Genomic DNA, 23,552 nt, shown 5'->3' with positions numbered 1-23,552 from the left:
GTGCCCCAACACGCACAGAAGCACGACACACACACACACACACACACACACACACACCTTTACTCCTGTGGGACTTTGAAGCAAAAAGTGAAAACATGCTAGCGGCAGGAAAACAGATTCCACCCTCTTTCTTTTGGTAAAATATATTGATGTAATTCTCTCTAATCTAATAATCTAATCGACAGCAAGGGGTCCAGTATATTCAGGCTCTAATAACACCAGAAAACTCTGTAAAGAAGAAAAACAGTCACATAAAAAAAATATAGGACACAGTATAACAAAAAGGCTCATGACGCAATGTGGTGGTTTGGAAGACAAAGTTCAGGCCTTTCTAAGTTTGATTCTACAGTTTATGTGAATTTTGTACCCGAGCAGTAGAGTATAGCATTCCAGAAACCTGGTTCACTCTCAAAACAGATTAAACAAAGAATCGTCAAAATCCATCCAGCAGAGGGCAAGATATTCTGATTTTCAGTCCCTAGTAAAGGTCAAGCTCCAGAAAGCACAGGATCCTACATTTCCCATAATGCAACTTTATCAGCATCTTTCATTAGACCTTCCCTGCCAACATCTTTTAACCTCCATGCATCAGGCTTATCTTTACTTTAAAAGGCTCCTCCAGAGACAAAGAAGACATTTTAGTAGTTTTAGTTTTAGTTTTTCCCAGGCTGAGTAGCTGTAGTTTGCTGAAGCTTCTGTAGTTCTTTGGGCTAAGTGGGAGATTTCGTCCCTGCTTTTTCTATAAAACCTATTACAGTGAATACACCTTGTTTTATTTACCTTAGTGTTGAAAGTGTAGACTCATTAGAAGAGTCTACTACCGACCAATGGTGCATTAAACATTCAAATAGAGAGGCTCTGCAGACATGAGCGTTGACAACCTTTGCCTTTATGAAGATACGCTGAGTAAAAACCTTGAAGACACACAATCAGCAAACATGGGCATTGTGAAGAAGATATTGAGTTTGTCCCACTTTTATTACAAATTGAACTACTTTCTACTGTAATAGTCCATTGATATCAATCAACACAGTTTTTGGAAAGCAAACACTGGAGGAAGGATTCAAATAGAGATGAGACGGCTAGATATTAGGGGTAACTGAGAAAACAGGTTTTATTGTATTTTGGGTGGGCAAACCCTTTGACTTGCCTGCCGGAACATTCCCTACAGAGCTCCGCCATTAACACGTTAGAGACCGAATGCCCTATTGCTCGTTCGCATTTCACTGCAGCTCTGAATTTCTGCTGTGTCTTGGCAAAGACACGTCAGACATTATGACCAATTACAGTTTGTTGTCTTTCACAAACTGGATGCAGAATCAGACAGTCGTATCCCAGCAAAACACATTAAACTGGATGGGACATAGTCCTGTGAATATTATACGCTTTCGACATTATTTCCCTGTACCTGCATTAAGCTTAAAAGACTTTAAACCTAAAGGTCTCACTATTATTTTTATTTTATTTTTAGTTCTCATAACACAAAGCACACGTAAGAGGCAGGGAATGCCACTGATCAGCACAAAGTCACAAGACTTATCGCCCCTCATATTTAACCGTTGCAAGGCTATTTTGTTCCTTCCCACAGGTGTTAGGAGTTAATGCCGCCGGTCACTCAGCTTTGTCCCTCAGGATGCCGCGGAGGCTTCAGGGCTGTGAACAACCCGCTCTGTGGCCTTCATCTGGGTTAGGAATAACGGTGTTAACAACTTCTCACACAGCACAGCCATACAGCAGCACTGGCTGCACACAAACAAGGGAGACGGTGAAGCTGGAGGTATTTCAAAAAGAAACTTGAAACAGACCTTAGTGTTTCAAATAAGAACGAAGGCATGTAACATGTCAGGGTTTTGCAGTGTGTCACTCAATGAATAAGTGAAATGTGAGGACTGTAGGGCTGGGCGATAGGGAGAAAATCGGATATCACAATATTCTTGATATACCTCAATATCGATATTGTGGCGATATTCTAGGGTTGACAATTGGTGCTTTAACAAAATATCTTCACACTTAGATTTTAGATAAATAATCATCAGCAATGTGGACATAATGTCTAAGTGGGGAAAAGGTAAATAATAGAACTGCTAGAACAGTCTGGTAAGTTCAGAAAAGTACATCACTTTACTGTAACGCTGCCTTTAAAACCAGTAAAAGACAACACTTATGCCATATCACGATATCCAAAATCTAAGACCATATATAGTCTCATATCACGATATCGATATAATATCGACATATTGCCCAGCCTTAGAGGACTGCATCCAGTTATGTTTTACATCAAAAAACAAAGTCAAATTTTTTTTTGTTTTTGTTTGTAAAAAAAAATAAAAAAAATAAACTAATGAGTGGAATTGAGTTGAAATATCATGGACAGATCAACACTTGCCCAAAGATCATATTTTGGTATTGATACGGAGCTTTGATTTCCACAATTAGATGGCTATTGTTTTTGAGTTCTTTCGGAAAATTTACATAAACAAGACTGTATGCATACACGTGCATCGCATTGCTTTAAGCGATGTTAACAACCTCACAGACCTGCAGAGCAGCGCTGATGACACACGAGACAAGGCTGCAACGCAAGAGATGTAGAGAAGTGAAATGCAGCGTGTGGAAAATATCTCCCCCGGGGAATCCTGTCAACAGTGTTAAAGGGTCAGTTCACCCAAATCATAAACTTCCCCATTGCCTTGCTCAGAGTGACCAGCAGGTGGATTTGTGTTACTTAGTAATCATCACATTTAGGAAATACCAATACTGAATAGATAGGAACAAATTCTAGAGGATTTCAATCCACAGCATGCTGCGGCATCAGTTAGGTTAAAAAAAATAAAAAAAAAGGTTAAAAATATTCTGCAACTGGATCAGCATCAAAACACAAAATGATGGATCTAGGATACATTTTTTCATTCAGGTAGTATATGCTGTAGTTCATAAAGAAAATGGCTATCACAATGTTAAGAAATGTTTTTCTCTCCAGAGAAATAGTATTAGTATTGCATACATACAGTTTGACCTTCTGCCAAGATATCCATCTCATTGGTAGATCCCCCTCTCTGTTGGGGGTTATAATGGTGTTTCCAGGCTAAATCAAATAACATGTTCTCAGAAAAGACACAGAAAAGCTAGATAAGGACAAAAGGAGAGAAAGATGAAAATGGAGACAATTGGAGGACTGAAATTAAAAAGAAAGAGAAAGGATCATAGGAGGTTGAAAAAAAAACAAAAAACCGAGAGACACAAATAATGCACAAGAGCAACCTGGGAGGACTAAGATATTGAACAATCCCAAATTTTAAACAGCTGGAAGACATGGAGGTGTCTCAGTAGACCCGGGCCTGTAAAGGAGCTCTGAGGCTGGGCAGGATCCACACGCACACACAGACACACACAGACACACACAGATACACACAGATACACACAGACACACACAGATACACACAGATACACACAGACACACACACACACACACACACATTCACGAGAGACATCTGGATACATGCACAGCAGTGATCATCATTACAAATTGACATCCAGAGACAGCAGCACATACAGGAATAAATAACTTAAGACAATAAAATGGACAGATGACAAAACATGTATGCAGTGAGATTTCTATACACTGATTTGAGAGGTGGGAGCTTCTCCATCCTTCAGTTGAACTTTTGTTGTAAATCCTATACTCCTGCATCCCAGCAGTAAAAATGTAGACATAATGTCTACGTAATATTTGATTCTCCATTGTACTATTGGACACCGAGCTGCCTTTAAAGACGGAAATAAAATGAGTTGGGGTACACATGAGCGCAGACTGACTTTTGCCTTCGGAGCCAACCTAAATGTCAGCAATAACTTAGACTATAGGCCATAGCTGATTATATTTTCTTTTTTTTTTCTTCCAAAAAGTGAACTGGATACATGGTTTTAAATCAAACATGTATCATAATATAAGTAGTTGTGGTAACAGTGACGGGATAAAAATGCGCGCTAACCATAACTACTGTAACTAGCCAGGGCATGGAATTAACACCTGACCACCCGCCAAATGCGGGTGAATTTTGCAATTGGCGGGTAACACTGTCAGTCTACCTGCCACATTGGCAGGTAGCCAATGAGAATTGAGTGATTCAGACGCGTAACTATCGGTAAGCAGGGTACGCGGTTGCTTACGGGCCTGGTCCAATCAGGGGCCCGCATCACTGGAAGACATTGATTGACAGCCGGGGCCCCCTATCGCATTTTCATTACTCACACAATCCCAGCAGTTCCACGTGCAGCCACTGACCAAGCGGGAGTGAGAACGGGTCAAATTCATTTCCTTGTTGCTGTTATGAAGACAAGACGGGGTGACTCGAACATCTCACATTACCAACAAAACGTACAGCAAAAGACCGTGCAAAACATTTCAGACCGTCCTGCCCACCTGTATACATTTTAACATCAATGTACACTGTAACGAAAAAGCTGAATGAAAGCTGAAAGCTGTTTCAATCCTGCTGGCTCTCTGCAGCGATCGGGGCTGTTGCTCCGTTTCCCCCGCGACTGATGCACCCACACACAAACACACACGGTGGATGCAGGAAAAAACGCAGATGAGACGTACAGGATGACCTAAATTCAGGACAGCTACGCTCGTTATTGTAAGTGCAATGATAAGTTAAAGTCCAATAAGTACTTTATTAAACTGTATGAATGTGTATCTCAGCCCAGGATAGGAAATTAACTAACAATGTAAACATTAATAGTAATAATTATTATTCTCCCCAAAACAAGTTTCCTTTTTATTCATTTTATTTTATTTTTAAGAACTATACAAAAAAACTAATTGCAACTTTTTTAGCAACAACTCATGTGTTATGGTGCACATTCACCAGTGTTTTTTTTGTTGTTGTGGTGGGCGTAGGCCATCTCATCTCTTATATGCAGTGGCATAACTGAGCCAACACTGGGCCCCTATGCAGGATTATCAAGGCGGGGCCCCCTACTACAGCACGTGATGACGGCGCAATGTCCACGAGTAGGCTACCATCAATAGGACAGGATAGGATCATAGAGACACAGCCAGACCCATCGCCAGACCTCAGTCTTAAGGGGGGCATATGAAATGCATGGGAGGGCACAATTATTATTAGCCTACAGTACGTATATTTATCATAATCGTATACACTATTCACGCAGCACGTAATCATCACGTTAAACATAATCAACAGCAATATGACCAGGTAGCCTATAGCCTACACCACATTACATAGAAGCAATGTTATGAATATCCATAAAACACTTGACTATACAACATATTAGATGTAACACCAGAAGCATCTCTCAAACATTGCATTTTAAAGCAGTCAACAGAGGGATATGCATTGCCATGAGACACACACACACACGCACGCACATACACACGCACAGAGACTTTGAACCTACCGGTACTTTGAGTGGAAGCAGCGCTGTCCTCTCTCCAGTCCCTCCTGTCAGTACAGCGGGAGGCGGCGTTTCTCCGAGCAGAACCTCCTCATCATGAGAAGACACTTTTGAGCGTGGGAAATTAGTTTTCATACATTGCTGTGGAAGCTCCTAAAGTTAGGGCAAGGGTGTAGGCTGTGAGAACAGTCAGCATAGCCTGGAGTGCACAGTTGAACGTGCTGAGGATGTTGGCTATTGTCCATTTTCCATCTTTGGGGGGAACCAGGGTGTCAGTCATTTTCTTCACCAGGAACTCACGAGCCACAGTATATTCAGATTCAACCACATCAGTTCCAGCTAACACCAGAAGAGGGGTTACCTTTGATGGGTCCAGGAAATTATCCTCGGCCTCTGGGTTCAAAGCAGCCAGTGCGCCAATGAGCTCGCTACTGCGCTCTCCAAAACGAGCATTCATCTCTCCTTGCACAGCATCGATAACACTGTAAAACAATCTCATGAACTCAGTCTTTTCGTCTATGTCCCTTTGTGGCTGACCAACTGTTTCTTCAACTGCAAATCCGTGGAGGTTCTTGTTAATTGTGCGTCTTCTCTTGCTTGGACCAGGGTCACCGGCACAGCCTCGGTGGCCGATGCTGGAGGAGTGCAGACATCCCACAGTGCAGAACACTCGTGTCACCGCAGTGAACAAGTCCATATCTTCGGCCTGTAGTAGTCTGTTAGGTGGCTCGAAAAGTGACAACAGTTTCATAACAAGGTGCGCAATGAAAAGAAAACTGCGCTGCGTAATGGCACGAAGCAGCCCCGTTGCCTCGACGCGCACCTCCGCTCCAAGGCCTCGTGTGTTTTCCACCTCGGTCAGTAATGTGGTTATGTCGTGAAAACTCTTCACTACAACTTTGACTGTTGCCAAGTGGCCAGTCCATCTCTGGTCCAAGAGACGTTTCAGGGTATCGCCTTTGTACAGAATAGCCACGGTTGGCTTCCTGATGAAGTTGTACAGCATGTTGCATACTCCAAAAAAGTCCTCGACCGCTGCTTTGCTGGACATGGCATGAATCACGACCAGATGAAGTTGGTGATTAAAGCAGTGAATACATGGTATGTTACGATCCAAGGATCACAATACTCTGCACCTTTTGTTTGCTAGTTAAAGGGCATGAAGTTAACTTTTTTGACCAACTGCCACTGTGACTTTTTACCAGCCAGTTTTTTATTTTCCTCATAAAGGTGAAAAACAGGTATTGCTGTGTCCACACCCGTCGTTATGGGCGGGCCATAGGGGGCCAGGCCCGCCCCCAGAAATGCTTGTGCCCCCCCACTTGAGGCACAGTTTTACTGTTCGGTCTCCGGGTTCCCTCTTCACCATCACCAGTGTCTAGGCTCCATCGGGAGCCTTTAAATATTTTTAATGATGGAGTCTAATCCTCAAAGACTCTGTACATTTCATATCATGCTTATCTACAATAAATTAGGGCTGTCAATCGATTAAAAAATGTAATCAAATTAATTACATACTCTGTGATTAATTAATCTAAATTAATTGCATACATAATTAACGGTGCCTGAACCGATACTTTTTAATAAAGTTAAAAAAAGAAGAAAAAAAAGGTACTAAACAGTTGGCGACATTAAAGAACTTGTTTATTGCTAAGGCCATATGGTCAACATTAAATGATTTAATAATAATGTAACTATAACAATAACTTATTTCACTAGTAAATTGCTGTTGAACAACAAAAACAACCACCAGATGGGATTATTTAAAAATAACTTTGAATGCACCACGAGACTGTAAATTACCAGTTTCATTTAACGCACCGTCTGTGTTTTTCCGACGTTGGCAGCTGCAGATTGTTACACCCCGGCGTTGAATCCTCTACAGTGAAATACAGACAAACTTTACACCGTTTAGCGTTAGCTGTCAGCATTTTAACCGTTTTTAATCCAGCTACTAGCTAGCCGTAGGCTAACGTTAGCTGCTGTTGAGTATAGTGTTAACCAGCTAGCGGTAGACTAACGTTAGCTGCTGTCGAGTATAGTGTTAACTAGCGTCACGTGCAGCGGTGTGTGTTGCTGGTATCGTCTGTTTCAGAGCATCAGAGAGAAGTGCAGACATATCAGTGGCATCGGATTTCGGTACCCAACCCTATTCAGGAAGAAGATTTGTATAAGTAAATGTTCCAATCAATGATCCAGGCAGCACATTCTCGTCTCCCTCCTTCATTTCACAGTCCAATGGTGGCTATAACGGCTCCGGGTCAAACGTCAATATGGAATGGATTAATCTGCGTTATTTTTTCTCAGATTAACCAATCGAAATTAACGCATTATTTTGTCAGCCCTACAATAAATATTTGCATATCTGCAACAAAGTCTCTCCTGATTGAAATATTCTATAATGCACAGAATGTGATGCATTTTGACATTTAATTCTGAATAAAGGAGAGACGCACAAAACAAGATGCTAAGAAATAACAATTGGAAGATATTTGTAAGCAGTATAGCAGATATCTGGCAGTCTCATGTCAGAGAGAGATTGTGGCTTTTTGCCATTTTGTTTCTGGACAAAGCAAGTCAGCAGGAGGCCTGGGTGTTAGGAATGTTACTTTCTCCAGTTTGCTTCAGGGGAGTCAATACATTTTAGGAGGTGGAACATATTTAAACTAAAACATACTCTATGTGTGTGTGTGTGTGTGTGTGTGTGTGTGTTATTGGTGTTAGGGAAATAAGCTTTAAAGAAACCTTTCCACACGCAAAAAAAAAAAAAAACGTTCTCATATGCCTGGACATAAGAGATGGCTGCTGTCAACAAATAGAATTTGTGGATATTGTTTTTCTTCTCTTCTTTTCGTTTACAAATCTTAATATACATTGTAAAATAGATTATATGCAAATACATAATTCAGCCAAAAACAGATATTAGTGGTTTTCTGTAAGGTTTTATTTTAAGCAAATTGAACAAATCTGCTAATTCCATTGATCTTATACTGTCTTGTCTGAAGAGACAACCACAGTTGTGTTGAAGGGATGCATGGACAGTGGTAGCCACTAGGGGGGAGGTGTGAGTCCTCTTCTGCGCTTCTGCAGCCTGCAGGAGAAGCAGGAAAGCCTGATGCATTTGACTCAGGATGAGGGAGGAAGTGTGTCCCATAATAGGTTTGGAGCCAGAATAAGAAGCTACAAATTATGTCTTGTTTCAGAGGGGACACAGCCACACAGCTCCCAGTGTTCCCAGGCCTGGGTGAACTGGTAAGGGTTTCCACCTCTGCCGGTAATAACAACCTCAGCTAATTAACCGCAGGCATTTCATTTAAGCCAGAGGAGACCTGAGCCTCGTTTCTTAAAGTCCCTGAAGGGAAATGGGGATGAGGGAAAGGCAGAAGGACCAATAAAAACAGGCAGGATTTAGGTTCGGGGGGCCAGGGCAGAGGTTTGGGCTTGAGCACCTGTCACCCACAGCCTGGGAGCAATGAATGCTATTGATGAGCCGGGCAAGGTCAGCCCCGACCGCACCGGGGCCTCCACACGGCCTCTTCGGATCTCCGGCGCAAAGCCAGGGGGGATTGTTGGACACCTGTCAATCAGACAGGGGAGGGAAACAATCTGGACTTGGCTACTGTGCCTCAGCTGTAAGACGCTTAAGCCGGCCCAAGGCAAGCTCATGACATTCTCACGGAAACCCCTGTAACAAGATAATGATCTTACAATATTACACCGACATTGAGAAACATTTTGCACACTAGCACATTATGAAGGGTGAGATGAGTAACATTCTCCCCGGCACTAAACACACTTTTGATTGTTTGTGGGGAGGCTGAGCCATCCTACCAACTGTGTGTGTGTGTGTGTGTGTGTGTGTGTGTGTGTGTGTGTGTGTGTGTGTGTGTGTGTGTGTGTGTGTGTGTGTTAGATGAAGATGATTTCTTTTTTATTTGATTTATTTATGGATCTTCAAAACACACTGAATTCAATGGGAAACATTGAGAGTGAGAGCACATATGTCCAACATGGTCAAAGGTGGTAAAAACCGGGACATCCTTTACATGAAACATACAATCTAAAATCCAGACTACATCGCTACAAACTTTCCCACGTATGCATATTCGTAATAATATAGTACGGCAGTAAAAATATTAAATTGATCACTCAGGTAAACGTTCAGTAACTCATAACGTTGCTCCATAGATAAGCCATGTTCTGACCTCATAACGTCAATTTAGTTTGTGACAACTTGATAATGAGATATTCAGATACTCTCGCTTTTGTTGTTCATGTAGCAGTCACACACTTCTGAATTCATCACTATCTACACAATTTTAGGATTTAATAAATACTGAATATTAATACTAAATTCATCAGCTGCCCGCTGTCAAACCACTATCAAAAGAGACAAAGCGGCCCAACACAGGCAAATTCACTCATTGTGCCTGATTAGACCATTTTTGAGGGGTGTGTACAGAAGCCGCTTGACTGACATTTCTCTGACCCTCCTATTAGTTTTGTTACACCTTTATCATCTCATTGCCTCATGAAGTTTGATGACTTCATTTAAATGTAATACAGCTCCACCCACCTTCTACCTGAGCTGAAGTCTAATCAGTGTGTGTGCAGGATCTTTAATAGCAACGTTTTGTTTTCTTTCTTGTTTCTCTGGCTTGTGAAAGAAAAAGGTTGAATTCCTGCACACTGTCACTGAGTTTAAAAAGAGACATTATGTTTTTGTCATGGACCTTCACAGCCTTACAGATTACCCATAAGACAGATAGACCGTGCAGCACCTTAAGGCCTATACCAATACAGTTGAAAATGTGCTTTCAGTCTGACACAAGAAGACATCAATGAATTTGGCACAGAAACCAAATTATAAAAGTTTATGTTCAAGTCTGATGCAAGTAAGAAATGTTTTATCATTTTGGTATGGTAGTCATATACTGACTGACTCATGATTATTTATTCAGAAACTGTGCGATTAATCACATTGCTGCACCACAAACCGAGTGATAAACAATGAATATGCCATAGGGACCTTTGGGGCCCCTAAGGGTCTGGAGCCACAGTGTGGTTGCCTGCTTTGCCCATTTGGTAACTTAGCCTTGAAAGTAGTCTCCCTTGGTGATGACTCAATTGTTGCAGGAATGAAAGATATCATGTAGTTGATTTGAAACAGACACACATCAGCTGGACTGAACATTTTTGTGTTAAAGAAAATATACTGATGCTTTCATGTAAAATGCTCAAACCTGTATACCATCAGAGACTTAATGTTCAATAATCAACTTATTATTGAGCTATGATAAAGACAATATGCTATTCTGTGTGTGTGTGTGTGTGTGTGTGTGTGTGTGTGTGTGTGTGTGTGTGTGTGTGTGTGTGTGTGTGTGTGTGTGTGTGTAGGTGTTAGTATATGTGTGACACGATAGTGGTTGATGATGTGACCACATTCACACAGGGGAGGTCTCAGAGTTCTTCTCTAGCTGCTGGCTAAGCTCCCCGTAGGAAATGGCATTAGTTCAGGGAAAAGATGGGACGTCCTGTGAAACTCGGGGTGATCCCATCTGAGACTGACCCCTGACCTCTCGTCTGAGAGGACGAGGGAGGCAGTAGAGTTTGTGTTGAGGGGGGATAAGAGAGCGAGAAGGACACCAAGATGATTGAATTTTGTTTTTAGGTTCAAGGAGGGGGTTTAAGGATTTAGTGAGAAATCAAAAACCCCTCCTCTCCCTTCTCTTCTTCCCTCCGTCGTCCACAGGATCTTGCAGCTGTCCCTTTTCCCTCTAATTTTTCTCTGTCAGATTTCAGCCTATAATTAGCAGAAAGACCTCAGTGACTCTCCGCACACATGTGAGTTTGTGCCTGGGCAGCCCAGAACTAATGGTCTAAATCCACCCCCATACACACACCCTTCCACCCCGCCAAGCCTCCAGATTGCAAGAGTGACAGGTTCGCATGTAGAGACTTCAAGCTGAACTCCGTTCTCACTGACCGTGCAGCCTTAAAGGGCAACCCCGCAGAGGTCTCCTCCAAACTGTGCCAAGGGACATCTTTAAGCCCCCGCAGAGTCCTTCCCTTTGCCCGGCATTCCTGTCGTGGCATGGAGCCCCCACCTGCTGCCCGGGTTGCCTTTAAAAACCGGTTTTATAGAACCAGCTAAAATTCAGAGTCTGTGAAGTTACAAAGGGAAAGCACAGGCCCGCAGAGTCCACACCGGCCGTGCCTCTAGTGGGAACAGGGTGGCAAGAAACGCTGAGAACTTTTCCATTACAACCCACGTGAGTGTGTCGAGTCGTGGTTGTATAATCAAAGAGCAAGGTCATGTCGTTACAGATCAGCGGTTTGTCCGTGATAAGTTAAGGTACTCATCATGCTGATGTGACTGGCCAGTGCAGTCAGTCCCTGGGCCTTCCCAGAAATACATCCACGTCACTGTGATATAGCCACCTGTTGCTATTCTGCCCTTCTTGAACCATGAGAACACATCAAGACAAAAAAGAAACAAACCCAGGACATCATCTCTGTTGCCCAGCTTAATTGATTATGATCATTAGTCATTGTGAGCTAAAACTGTTCTTTTTGAAGACCCACTACCACAATGTTAAAAATGTACAATATTTGCAGAATTGCCCCTTTTAGAATATTGTATATATTATATAATATATTATATATAAAGAATCTTAAAAAGAATCTCAATCTGCATCAAGTAACTACTGTAGTAACCACAAACCTGACTGTCGGGTTAATGTAGTTGAATAAAAAGTACCATATTTGCTTCTGAAATGTAGTGAAGGAGGGGGTAAATTGTACCATTAGGTATAAATACTCAATTCAGGTTGAGTACACTAAAGTACAGTATTTTAGTTCAGTGTCTAAAGTATGCTTTGTAATCATTTCTGAAATATTGTCATCACGACTAAAAACAAGTGCTTTGAGCTAGGATACGTCTCAAATGAAACTAGTAACTGCTCCTCAGAAAACCTCCCCTGCCAATAGACGCATACAATGGGAGTGCAGTATATCTTTAATAGAGGTGGAAGAAGGCCAGAGCAATAGCGCAACAGCTTGAAATCCAAGCATAACTATTTCCAGTGTAATACCAAAGCGTAAGTCAGCATGCAAAATGAGACAAATGCCGCCCCACATTTCGGACGTGGCAATATTTCCGAGGAAACATGATGCTCATCCTAGAGTAAACCGTGTCGTTAAAGGTATTACAAAGTCATTCTTTTCCCCCTTTTTCTCACACTTCATTTGGGCATTACTCTAGTTTACAGAGGCTTTCTGTGGTTATGGTGGATTTGTGTGGTTTATCAAGTTTTCCTGGCTTTTCTCCCTTAAACCCACAACACTAAATCACACATTTGTCTAAACAGATGTGGCTTTTACCCACCATGACGTACAACTTGTACAGAGCACCTTTTTTGTTTTGTTTTTGTTACACGCACGTTTTGATTGTTTCAGTAGTGTGACACTATTCACCAGCACCCATGGGAAGCGCACAAGTGTAATCTACCTTCATATTTTAGACCAAAGTTAATATTCATTCAGATCTGAAATTCTGCTGGACTTTGGTTTCAAAAACACAACGTTCTTCCTCTTTGCTGTGATTCACTCAGCTCTGACTCACAGCCATCTTTTAATGAGAGCAGAGGCATCTAAAGTTAGCGGAGGTAAGCTGTAAACAGATCAACACCGCTGACCCGATGAGGCAGGCAAATCACAATTTGGGAATAAACAAAAATTGAAATGATGTTAGCAACACAAGTGACGTGGGGGCGGGGGGCGGGGGGGGGGGGCGACAATACAATAAAAACATTAAGACGCTGCAGCTTGATTGACAAGTTCGTGTGGGGAGATCTTTACCATAGCAACATAACTTTGGTTGCTAGGAATAACATAAGCAGATGGATGGAGTGTCTGATTTTCCGCACTGACCGACAGTAAGAGATGGCATCTGCTAGTGCGTGTGTGCGTGTGTGTGTGTGTGTGTGTGTGTGTGTGTGTGTGTGTGTGCGTGTGTGCGTGCGTGTGTGTGTTTGTGTGTTTGTGTGCACTTACATCTGAGTGTCTATCTATATGAGCGTGTGTATGTGTGGGGATCTTGATTCTCCATGCCCACATTTTTTGGCACAGGGAAAAAAATATTAGATTCAGGGGACAAATAATTAACTGACATCAGCTGGTGAGGTCTGGCAAAAGGCTGCTACTACATTTATAGCTTTTTACCAATAAATCGTTGACGGTGTAGGCAGAGGCCTCGGAATTGACAGAAAACACTGCCTGGCATTCACTGCAGCCCTGATTAATGTGACAGAGAGGTCTTTCAAGTGTGCGCTGAAATAGAACATCAAACGGTTCGGACTACAGCAAAACAACGTCGTCTCGACAACAAGATATTATGCCTGCTGTGTCCTGCCACACTGGAGTCCCACAACCCCCTGCTTTTTCACTTAACACTTGGCTTCACAAATGTTATATTTCGAGCAATATTATTTTTGATTATTATTATTAAATAACTGATCCTGATCAGCTTAAAAACAACGTGTAAAATAAAAGATTTTTTTTTATTTTTATGAATTGCTTAATAATATTTGGGGAACTTGAATTTGTCATTTAAAGATATTTGTGTATCCCAGAGTTACTGCGGAGAATTTCACACTATTACAAACTGTGAAGATTACTAAAACACAACTTCTTCTCCCCCCTCCCTTAAGTTCTTGGAAAAGACAGAAAAACTGTATTTAATTCAATTCAATATTTTTTGCATAAAAATAAAATGTTAAATATAGGCTCAAATAATTGGCAAAATATCTGAAGCTTAAGTTAAAAAGCAGTCTTGTGATGTTTCTTTCTTTCTTACTGCACAGCATAAATATAATAGTAGTCATTATTACAGAGAGAATTCCTACACTGAAAAAAACAAAAAAAATAATAATAATTTCTTCAACACCGGTGGAGTGATTTGTATTAGGGCACATTGGAAGATTATCAGTAGTAAAAGTTGAGTTTGTGCTCATAGCGGGCTGCTACAGCGGTGTGACCTACTGTAATACATGTGTGAAGACTGTCAGTAAACACCTCAATGCTTCAGGGTGTTGAGAGACAGTACTGAGGTGGGCAGTCAGTAACAGGGTGATATGTGGGAAGCTGCTCAGGCACCCATGTCAGCATCACCGACACCAGAATCACTGCAAGCTGAGAAAAGACGAGCAACCCAGTTTCCACATCAGGTGTATTGGCGCTGAACTGTTTAGCGTATCTGTAGGTTGACGCGCTCTGGTGTCATAAAATTAGCACCTTTCTGAAAAGATGGGCAGTGATGTTTGGAGAGGAGCTGGCCAACACGATGGGGGATATTTTGGCAGCTGCCAGGGCTGTGGTTAATGGCAAAGCTGATGATATTTCTGCTTTTATTGACCTGTCAGTTCTTATCAGAGTCTTTCTCTGTAAACATGGCAGGGGTCATGTCCCTGGAAAGATGAGCAGGCCTGCGATGGTTACGGTATCTAACTATAGGGGAAGAAAGAGCCATTTCACCTCTAAAAAAAAAGGGGAGGAAAAACAACCATAACTGTGACCAAAATCAGCCTGAATAAATTTAGGTCACAGTTGGTTGTTTTAGAAAACTATTGGTTACTAGTATTCGACTATTGGAATCACTATTGAATTACTCGTAGTAAGCATTTTGTAAAAACGTATCAACAAACTCGAGGCCTTTTCTGTTCTGCTTCAGAAATACATTCATCATTCAGGCAACCTGCTGCCAGAGTTGAGCTTTTTTTTCTTCTTAAAACTGAAAAAAATCCACATTCTTACTCCTAATAAAATCGTGTTTACAATTTATAAAATACAATTTCTACTCGCATGTCCAAATGCTCGCACGCACACACATTCACACACACACACACACACACACACACACACACACACACACACACACACACACACACACACACACACACACACACACACACACACACACACACACACACACACACACACACACATGGGTTATGCTCTGTAAACAAGGCACAAATCCTGACAACTTTGCACACAAAGTTGAGCTCAATTTTAGCCTCCAAAGTAAACTATCACTCCCGGGCCAGCACTTGGCCTTCACAAAGGCCCACTGTAGTTATCACCTAAAGTGTGAACGGACTGCTCTCTCTGCTTTTTTATAAACAATGTGGACAGCCAAGAAAAACATAATAATTCCATTTATTTACTTTGAAAGAGATGTAATCTCTGGCGCTGGATATCTCCGAGTGTATCTTTGGCCAAAACAGGGTGAACTTTGGTGCTGCACATTTTTACACACCTCCTCCCACAACCTAGACCTCTCTGATTCCTCAGCACTTTTATTTGACTTTCACATTCCTATGCTGTGGCTCGTTGAGATTGAAGAGTTGGGGGCAGTGGAAATGTCGATAAGATAACAGCGGTATGGGGGAAATATATGAACCTGGCTCAGAGGCTACGGGAAGATTGTGGATCTCAGGTGTGACTGTGTATATTTGTGTGAATGTGAAGAAGTATAGATGCTCCGATGGATAACTTCACACTCTGCGAGCTCCAAACACCAGCAGTGAGAAATAAATCGCAACCTAAATACTCCGAAATACTATATCAACAATCTTTTTTATAATCCCTAAACTCATATTTACCAAGCCATGTTTGTGCTGGTCGATATCAATGGAAAGCAAAGAGACACCGGAAGATCTAAAGATCAGTCACTGCTGTTTAGACAGATTTGATTTTCTACATCCATGTGCAGAAGTGACCTCGAAAGTGTTCTCACTCTGAATTTATAATGTAAAGTGCACAATATAGTATAAGCTGAAGAGCTATATGTAGTATATGAAGAATCTTTTAAAATTCTCTTCCTGGTATTATAACTTTCATAGATTTTCATTTGATTTGATGATATGAAGAAGATTGCTTCTTTTTCCCATATTTATGTTTAACTCAGTAATGCGTTGGGACACCCTAACAGCTTCAATGTAGATTCTCAAACTCTACTGGAGGGATGAAAACCATTCCTCTAAAGGATATTCCCTAATTTGGTGTTTTTAGGCCTGTCACGATAACAAATTTTGCTGGACGATAAATTGCCGCAGAAATTATTGCGATAAACGATAATATTGTCGTTCCGAGACCATTTTCATCTAATATAATGATAATGGCATAATAATGCAGGTAAACCCTTTCAAAGATCAATACACTTTTATTTCTAAAGAATATTTTAACACTGGAAGTGGACGACATATTAAATATCCACAATATGTCTTTGATCTCCTTTAGTATGTCGTCTTTCACGCTGTTGGCAATTCGTACTGGCTGTCAAATGTTTGCAGCATTCCTCGAGTGTTTGTGCGATAGACTACAGACTCTGTACTACATTTAACAATTATTTAACACTAAATATTACATTTAAATAATATAGAATTAATAAATTAAATATATCTATATGGCTATCTGCCACATGGTCTTCATTTTGGCGAAGGTGCAGCTTCTGCTGCACCTCTGCAGGTCGGAGCTTCGTGGCGGCGGGCCGACACACACACACACACACACACACACACACACAACACTGGCACAACTCTGACACACTTTCCGCACTCTGTGTCTGCGGACAGCTGTAGGCTTGTACCGTTAATGTTCTGAGCATTGTCGGACACATGCAGCCACTTTCCTGAAACCGCTTGCGAGACTGACAAGTCCACAGCGGCGTGTGTGTCCGAGCCTGTCTCCACCGCCTCCACCTGCAGGTTGTCAACTGTGGTTTGGAATGAAAGGGAGAAAACGGGACGCCGAGTAACACGGCGGATATCGCTCATGTACTTTTTGACGGCGCCTTAACTGCAAAGTGCTGCAGGAAACCCTGCTCCAACTCTCAACTAGCGTTTTCTGTCTCTCTCTCTCTCCGCCAGGAGTCCCGCCCACACAAAGACCATGCGACTGACAAGAGGGTTCACTCCTCATTGCGCTAAGGAACCGAGAGTGGTCCTCCAGTCTCTTTGGTAGAGAGAGAGACAAGGAAAACAAACAAGCATGCAAATGGCAATTATCGACAGGCCTAGGTGTTTTTATGATTATGCTGATGATGATTATTTGTGTCTCATACGTGTTCAATTAAGCAAATGCATTTGTTAGGTTTCTCTACCCACTTTTCAACTGGTTTGTCCCGCTCTATGGTGTTTTTTGCCTCCAACGGCGCCTTCCAGGCAGCTAACCCTAACCCTAAACATAACCATTGCCGCGCTGCCTGGGAGGAGACGTTGGGGGCAGAAAACACCAAAGACCGTTTGTCCCCCATCTATGTGAACTGAAGCAGGATCCCTGGACCTGGACCAGGATGGACTCTAGAGTTGGTTCTCATCAGTTGAACATTGATTTGAACGCCAGCAAAGACGAGAACAGTTTCAAAATTGAGACCATAAGATAATTGGTTAACAGATGTGGCGAAATAAGATAAGGGACCAAGTGGATTGGGGAAATGCCTACATTCAGCTGATTAAGTCAGAAGAAGGAAAGAAAGTGCTGATTGGATGTTCTGATTTATTGCAGCACTAATTTGTAATTGAAGCTGAGGGAACAGGTGTATGTTTACTTAAACTATTTGTCTAGTGCAGTTTTAAGGTTAGGGGAAAAGCACAGCACTGAAAGTCACAACAGATTTGTACATTGCACCGCAAAATTGCTGTGGCATCAAATACTAATCAATGAATGCAAAAAAAAGCATGAAATAACTAGGGCTGCACGATTTGAGGAAAATATGCGATATGCGATAACGTTGAATATCGCGATAACGATATTACTTGTGATAAATAAACAGATATTAAAGTGCCCATATTATGAAAAAAACATTTTTTTCTGGGATTTGGGGTGTTCTTTTGTGTCTCTGGTGCTTACATGTGCGCCCTCATTTAGAAGTCTCCTAGCTAATCCTGCCTTGTAACTGACCGAAGTTGGAGAAACAGCCTTTCTTTTACTGTCTATGGAGCTAGCTAGCTGACATGATCTACATCTGAGCTACTGCGCATGTGCGAGTGCAATCAAAGATAGTACAGAAGAAAAGATGTCTCACTCTGTAGCTAAAACAGAGACCAGGAGAAAAGAGGATCTGCAGCAGTGAGAGAGTACAACAAAAATATGGTGTTTGTTGAAAATGAAACCATGTAAACCTATTCTGGTACAACCTTAAAATACAACTATGAACCTGAAAATGAGCATAATATCGGCGCTTTAAAGTGTTCTCGGTTCTGCTGCTTTTAGTATTCTGCTAAAATACAACAAACTGCTTGTTGAATTTATAACAAATGAAAGTAAATCATTTCCAACATTCTTTTACTGAACAAATTGAACATTGAATTGAATATAAAAGGCACCACTAAAAAAAGATGGACAGTTACATTTTAAAGTGCAGTTTTCTACTGATATTTTCTTTTAACTAAAAATCTCTGAGTGTCTTTTGCGATATGTCGCAGCTTTTTGCAATGTGTTTATTGCGGCAGTTGATGAAGAAATTATTTATTGTGCAGCCCTAGAAAAACCAATGCTGTATCTACTTGTTCCTCAATCAGATGCACATATCAGACACACACACACACACACACACACACACACACACACACACACACACACACACACACACACACACACACACACCCTCCTGCTGATATACACTGTACCATATGTAGGAGCACACACTGGTAGACTCTGGGTTACAATGACTCGTCGTGGTGAGAGATTGATGCTTGCGGTGAGGAATCTTCATGTGATGTGAAGATATCTGGAACATGGAGCGGTTGCCCACCCGCATGCCGGGACTCCCTGTCCTGCTTTTAGACTTCCACTGGCCTTTAATGTGAAAAGCCCACCCTGCTGTAATTTGTGCTCCGCTAAAACTGAGACTCGATGACGGGAAAGGTTGCAGTGACCCTGTGAGGCAGCCCCGACAGCGCAGTATTAAAATGCAACTGGCCGCGAATGTAGTAACATAAACTTTATTGCAACCGCAAGCGCTCCCATCCAGAGATACGCCAAAGTCAGGACAGTTAATCTTTCATCAGATTACATGTTGCTTCACTGCAAATTGTGACAGAAATATACAAATACTATAGATGTATTGTTTTATTATTTATTTAATTTATTTATATTTATTATATTGATATTACATTAAAAAGGAAGAAAATGTCTGAGCTTCAACGGGTTGCCCACGTATGAAAAAGACAAAGTTGATTCAAAATCGGATTTTTTGATCGTATGTGTAACATTTTGACAGTATTTACAGTGAAATTAATTTCCCAGTGAGTTAGAATATCATGATGCCTGATGGTGTTGCAGAATGTATTCACTATATATTGAATACATGGGGGAAAAAATTGTCATATAAATAAAAAATGTAAGTAGGCTGTATTACTATGCAGTCTTTCTATTTATACATATGGTGTGCATTGTACGTATGCCCTGTACCTTGTGATCTATCTATATCTCCATCTGGCTGAACAGGTGCAACCTTACATGTGGCCTAAGTGTTCTGGAAATGTATCCCCATAAATCAATTTAGATATAATTACAGACAGCACTATTCATCAGTCAGCTTGGCTTCTTCTGAAATGATTAGCATAGTGAGCTATTTTCACTGATGGAGTGATCAAATCATGAACTACTTTGGTCTTCTTCTCTTTTATCTAGGTTCAAATGCTTATCAACACTGAGCCAATGTTTCATTCACTTTTAGGATTATTATTAGGTGGGTTACTATGTGTTAATACATATAGCCCATTGTAAACTGCAAAGTACTGACATACTGATACAAGCAGGATTAAAATTTAGATCCAGTAAACACTTTAATTTGCTGCAAGATTCTTTAAAGATAAAACAGTCCAACAATTGGCTTATCAAATATGTTGATCATGACACTGTTACCGCACAATGTGTGGATTCAGTAATTTACTTAATGTAACTTTCACGTTCATGTAAACAATAACTTGAAAAGAAATATAAACCAGCTGTTCACAGCCACTGTTTCTTAAGAGCTGCAGAGAGCGTGTTAAACCTAAAAGCAATTTGCTAAAATGCAACTAAAAATGTATTTATATGGCAATTTTATAAGCAACAATTACCAAGGTGCTTTAAAATAAAAGCAGTTAGCAGAATATCAAACAGTCAGGATAGTACCAAACAAACTAACAAAATAATTTACAAAACAGAAATAATATTCCTAATTTTTAATAAATATGTGACTGGAGTGACACAGTCATACATTAAAGATAAGCTTAAAGATATTTAAGATAAATATTAAGATACCAGGCAGAAGACGTACATTAAACAGCTGAATAGTATAAAGAATACTCTTAACAATTGTGCATGTGACAAAAAAGTACTACTGTATATATAATAGGGCTGCACAATATGAGGAAAATATGCGACATCGTTGTTGAATATCGCGATAACGATATTACTTGCAATAAATAAACAGATATTAATGTGTAATCAGTTCTGCATTTCTGCTGCTTTCAGTATTCTGCTAAAATACAACAAATTGCTTGTTTAATTTAAAAATGAAAAATGAAAGGAAATCATTTCCAACATTCTTTTATTGAACAAATTAAACATTGAATTGAATATAAAAAGGTTTAAAGTGCAGTTTTCTAGTGAGATTTTCTTTCAACTAACACAATCTCTAAATGATATTTCGCGATGTGTTTATTGCGCCAGTTGATATTGCAATATATATATATATATATATATATATATACATATATATATATATATATATATACATATACATATATATATATATATATATATATAATATACAAGCAGTAAATACAAAAGTGTTCTGTAATGTCAAAAGTTACCTAAAGTAACATGGTAGCTCAATTACAGATAGCATGTTTACACCAGCAGGAACAGAAAGACTAGCACTGAAATACAGCCAACCCCATTAGGACGCTGTCCAAATGAACAAAGATGGATCACATGCTGTTTAGTTGACAATCATAAACTACTGGGTCCAGCTCCACGGTGCTGATGGATTGAACTTGAGTGACATGTGGTATCAGGGAAAGTGCTGATTAATTAGAAGCCAGCTAATTGGTAGTCGTCTGAAATAAACATAACGACCTGGTGACACTTAGTATGAGCGGTGTAAACGATCAGCCACATGGCACTCTGACAGAGGGGTTGGGGATGGGGGATGGGGGACGGGGGACGGGGATGGGGGGTAGTGGAGAGAGAGGCAGTGTATAATATTACATTATATGCATAGATGACTAGTTTAACAGCACCAACAGGCACACGATCCACTATATGGATGAAATCTGTCCTCAAATGTGACAACAACAACACTTAAAAAGGACCCCTTGTTTATGTTTTCCTAAGAATCTTGCGGTCGCATGAAAATGAACTGTTTTCTGCCAGGAGCAAAGAATTAGCCTAACATTATTAACACCACAAAAATCTCTTTGGTTTGGGTAAACGAAGCCTGTAACTTTCACATGGGAAACTGCGGTTTGCATCTCATCTCGGACCAACTGTTAACGTTGGTTGCTTTAACCATGTTCTTTCCCTAACCTTAACCAGCTATTTGTTTTAAACCATAACCACAATGTGAGTGAAAGGAGTTGCTCTTAGTGACGAACGCACGGAAAATTATCACCTTACTTTGCAGCAACCCTGCAGACGATTTTAGTATCTTTCAGCACATTGCTATGGTCTTGCAACTCTACTGTTTTGTCTAACTACTGTGCTTATCATTTCTGCTGTAGTAAACTGAAAAGATTGGATAAAGCCACTATTCACTACCTGCCTAGCACCAAACAGCTGAAAGACAAAGTTAGCAACTAGCTGGTGAACATAGCAGAGCATTTAGCAGATAAAGAGCCAGCTATTTCCCTTTAGAAGTTCGTGGACACCAAAACGGAGCTAAAAGAAGGGTGGATCTTGAACTTAGATTTGTAACGTGGTTACAAAATGAATGTTTCTCTGTTTGTCTGCTGGATGTGTAAAGGCAACTGTTTTCTAACACATATCATCCTGACGATCGGGGTGGTGCTTCAAACAAAAAGCTCACATGGTTCGATTGAGAAGGCAATTAAAAACAGCCTATTTTGTCATTTACTTAGGTGGATAGCAGATATTTTCTTTGTTTAAAACTTAACTTGGAACTAAATGTATCGGATAGGGCCGTAAAAAAATGAAGGAAATCTCTTCAAAAGGTGCATAAGAACATGCTCTGACCCTGTGAGACCTTGCTTGGCCCAATGATGGAAAAGTAATTTTGGTGTCCACCCTCTCTCCCACACTCTCTCTCTCTCTCTCTCTCTCTCTCTCTCTCTCTCTCTCTCTCTCTGGTACTGTAACTTTATATCTGCAGTTCAGCCATCACTGAGGTGATTAAAGCAGATCTGAGCCAGCCGAGTGAAATGCAGTCTGTAGGAATGTTCCACTTGACCATCCAGAGCATACCAAGTGAGAACGAGAGGTGGTGCTTGGGTGGAGGTTTAAGTTTCACTAGACCTTCTAATGTTGTAGCAGTCAACCAAACATTTAAGCTAATAAAAAGTTAGATTGTGCGTCGGCCAAGACAGTCAGTTGATGGGTGACGTGTCGTAATAATGGAATCCTACTGGCATTAAAGCATGAACATAAAATACCTTATAATTAACTTGTTTTTAATATACTAGGCATGGAAAGAGCTTGTGTGTTGATGATGGTGGTCTAGATTAAAATCCTTCAACGAACGCTCAAAGGTTAAAACAAGAAAATAATAGTAAGGACAACTTTAACTCTCACTTAACTTTGGATTACTGAAATTACCAGAATTTACAGAGCAGTACATTAAAGCTTCAGTCCAAAACTTTCCACGTCAAACAGCAAAGATGATGGAACAGCTTCAATCATACCTTGGTGCATCAGTGTTTAATGTTGTCGTAACACAAGAGAACTGAAATAAAATGCGATACAATTGGCAACTTCTCTTAAGTCCCGGATTTAGATGAGGAAATATGTGATCAAAGAATAAATAAAGTAACATTTTTAACTTAATTTGATAAACCAGTCACATCTGGCCATTGCTTCTATTAAATTTATTTTTCCTTAAACATATTTACCAACATGGACCAACC

The sequence above is a fragment of the Sander vitreus genome, chromosome 11 (genome assembly GCF_031162955.1).
Source record: "Sander vitreus isolate 19-12246 chromosome 11, sanVit1, whole genome shotgun sequence".
Taxonomy (NCBI): domain Eukaryota; kingdom Metazoa; phylum Chordata; class Actinopteri; order Perciformes; family Percidae; genus Sander; species Sander vitreus.
The sequence above is the reverse complement of the archived record's forward strand: the minus strand, read 5'-3'. Positions refer to the sequence as shown.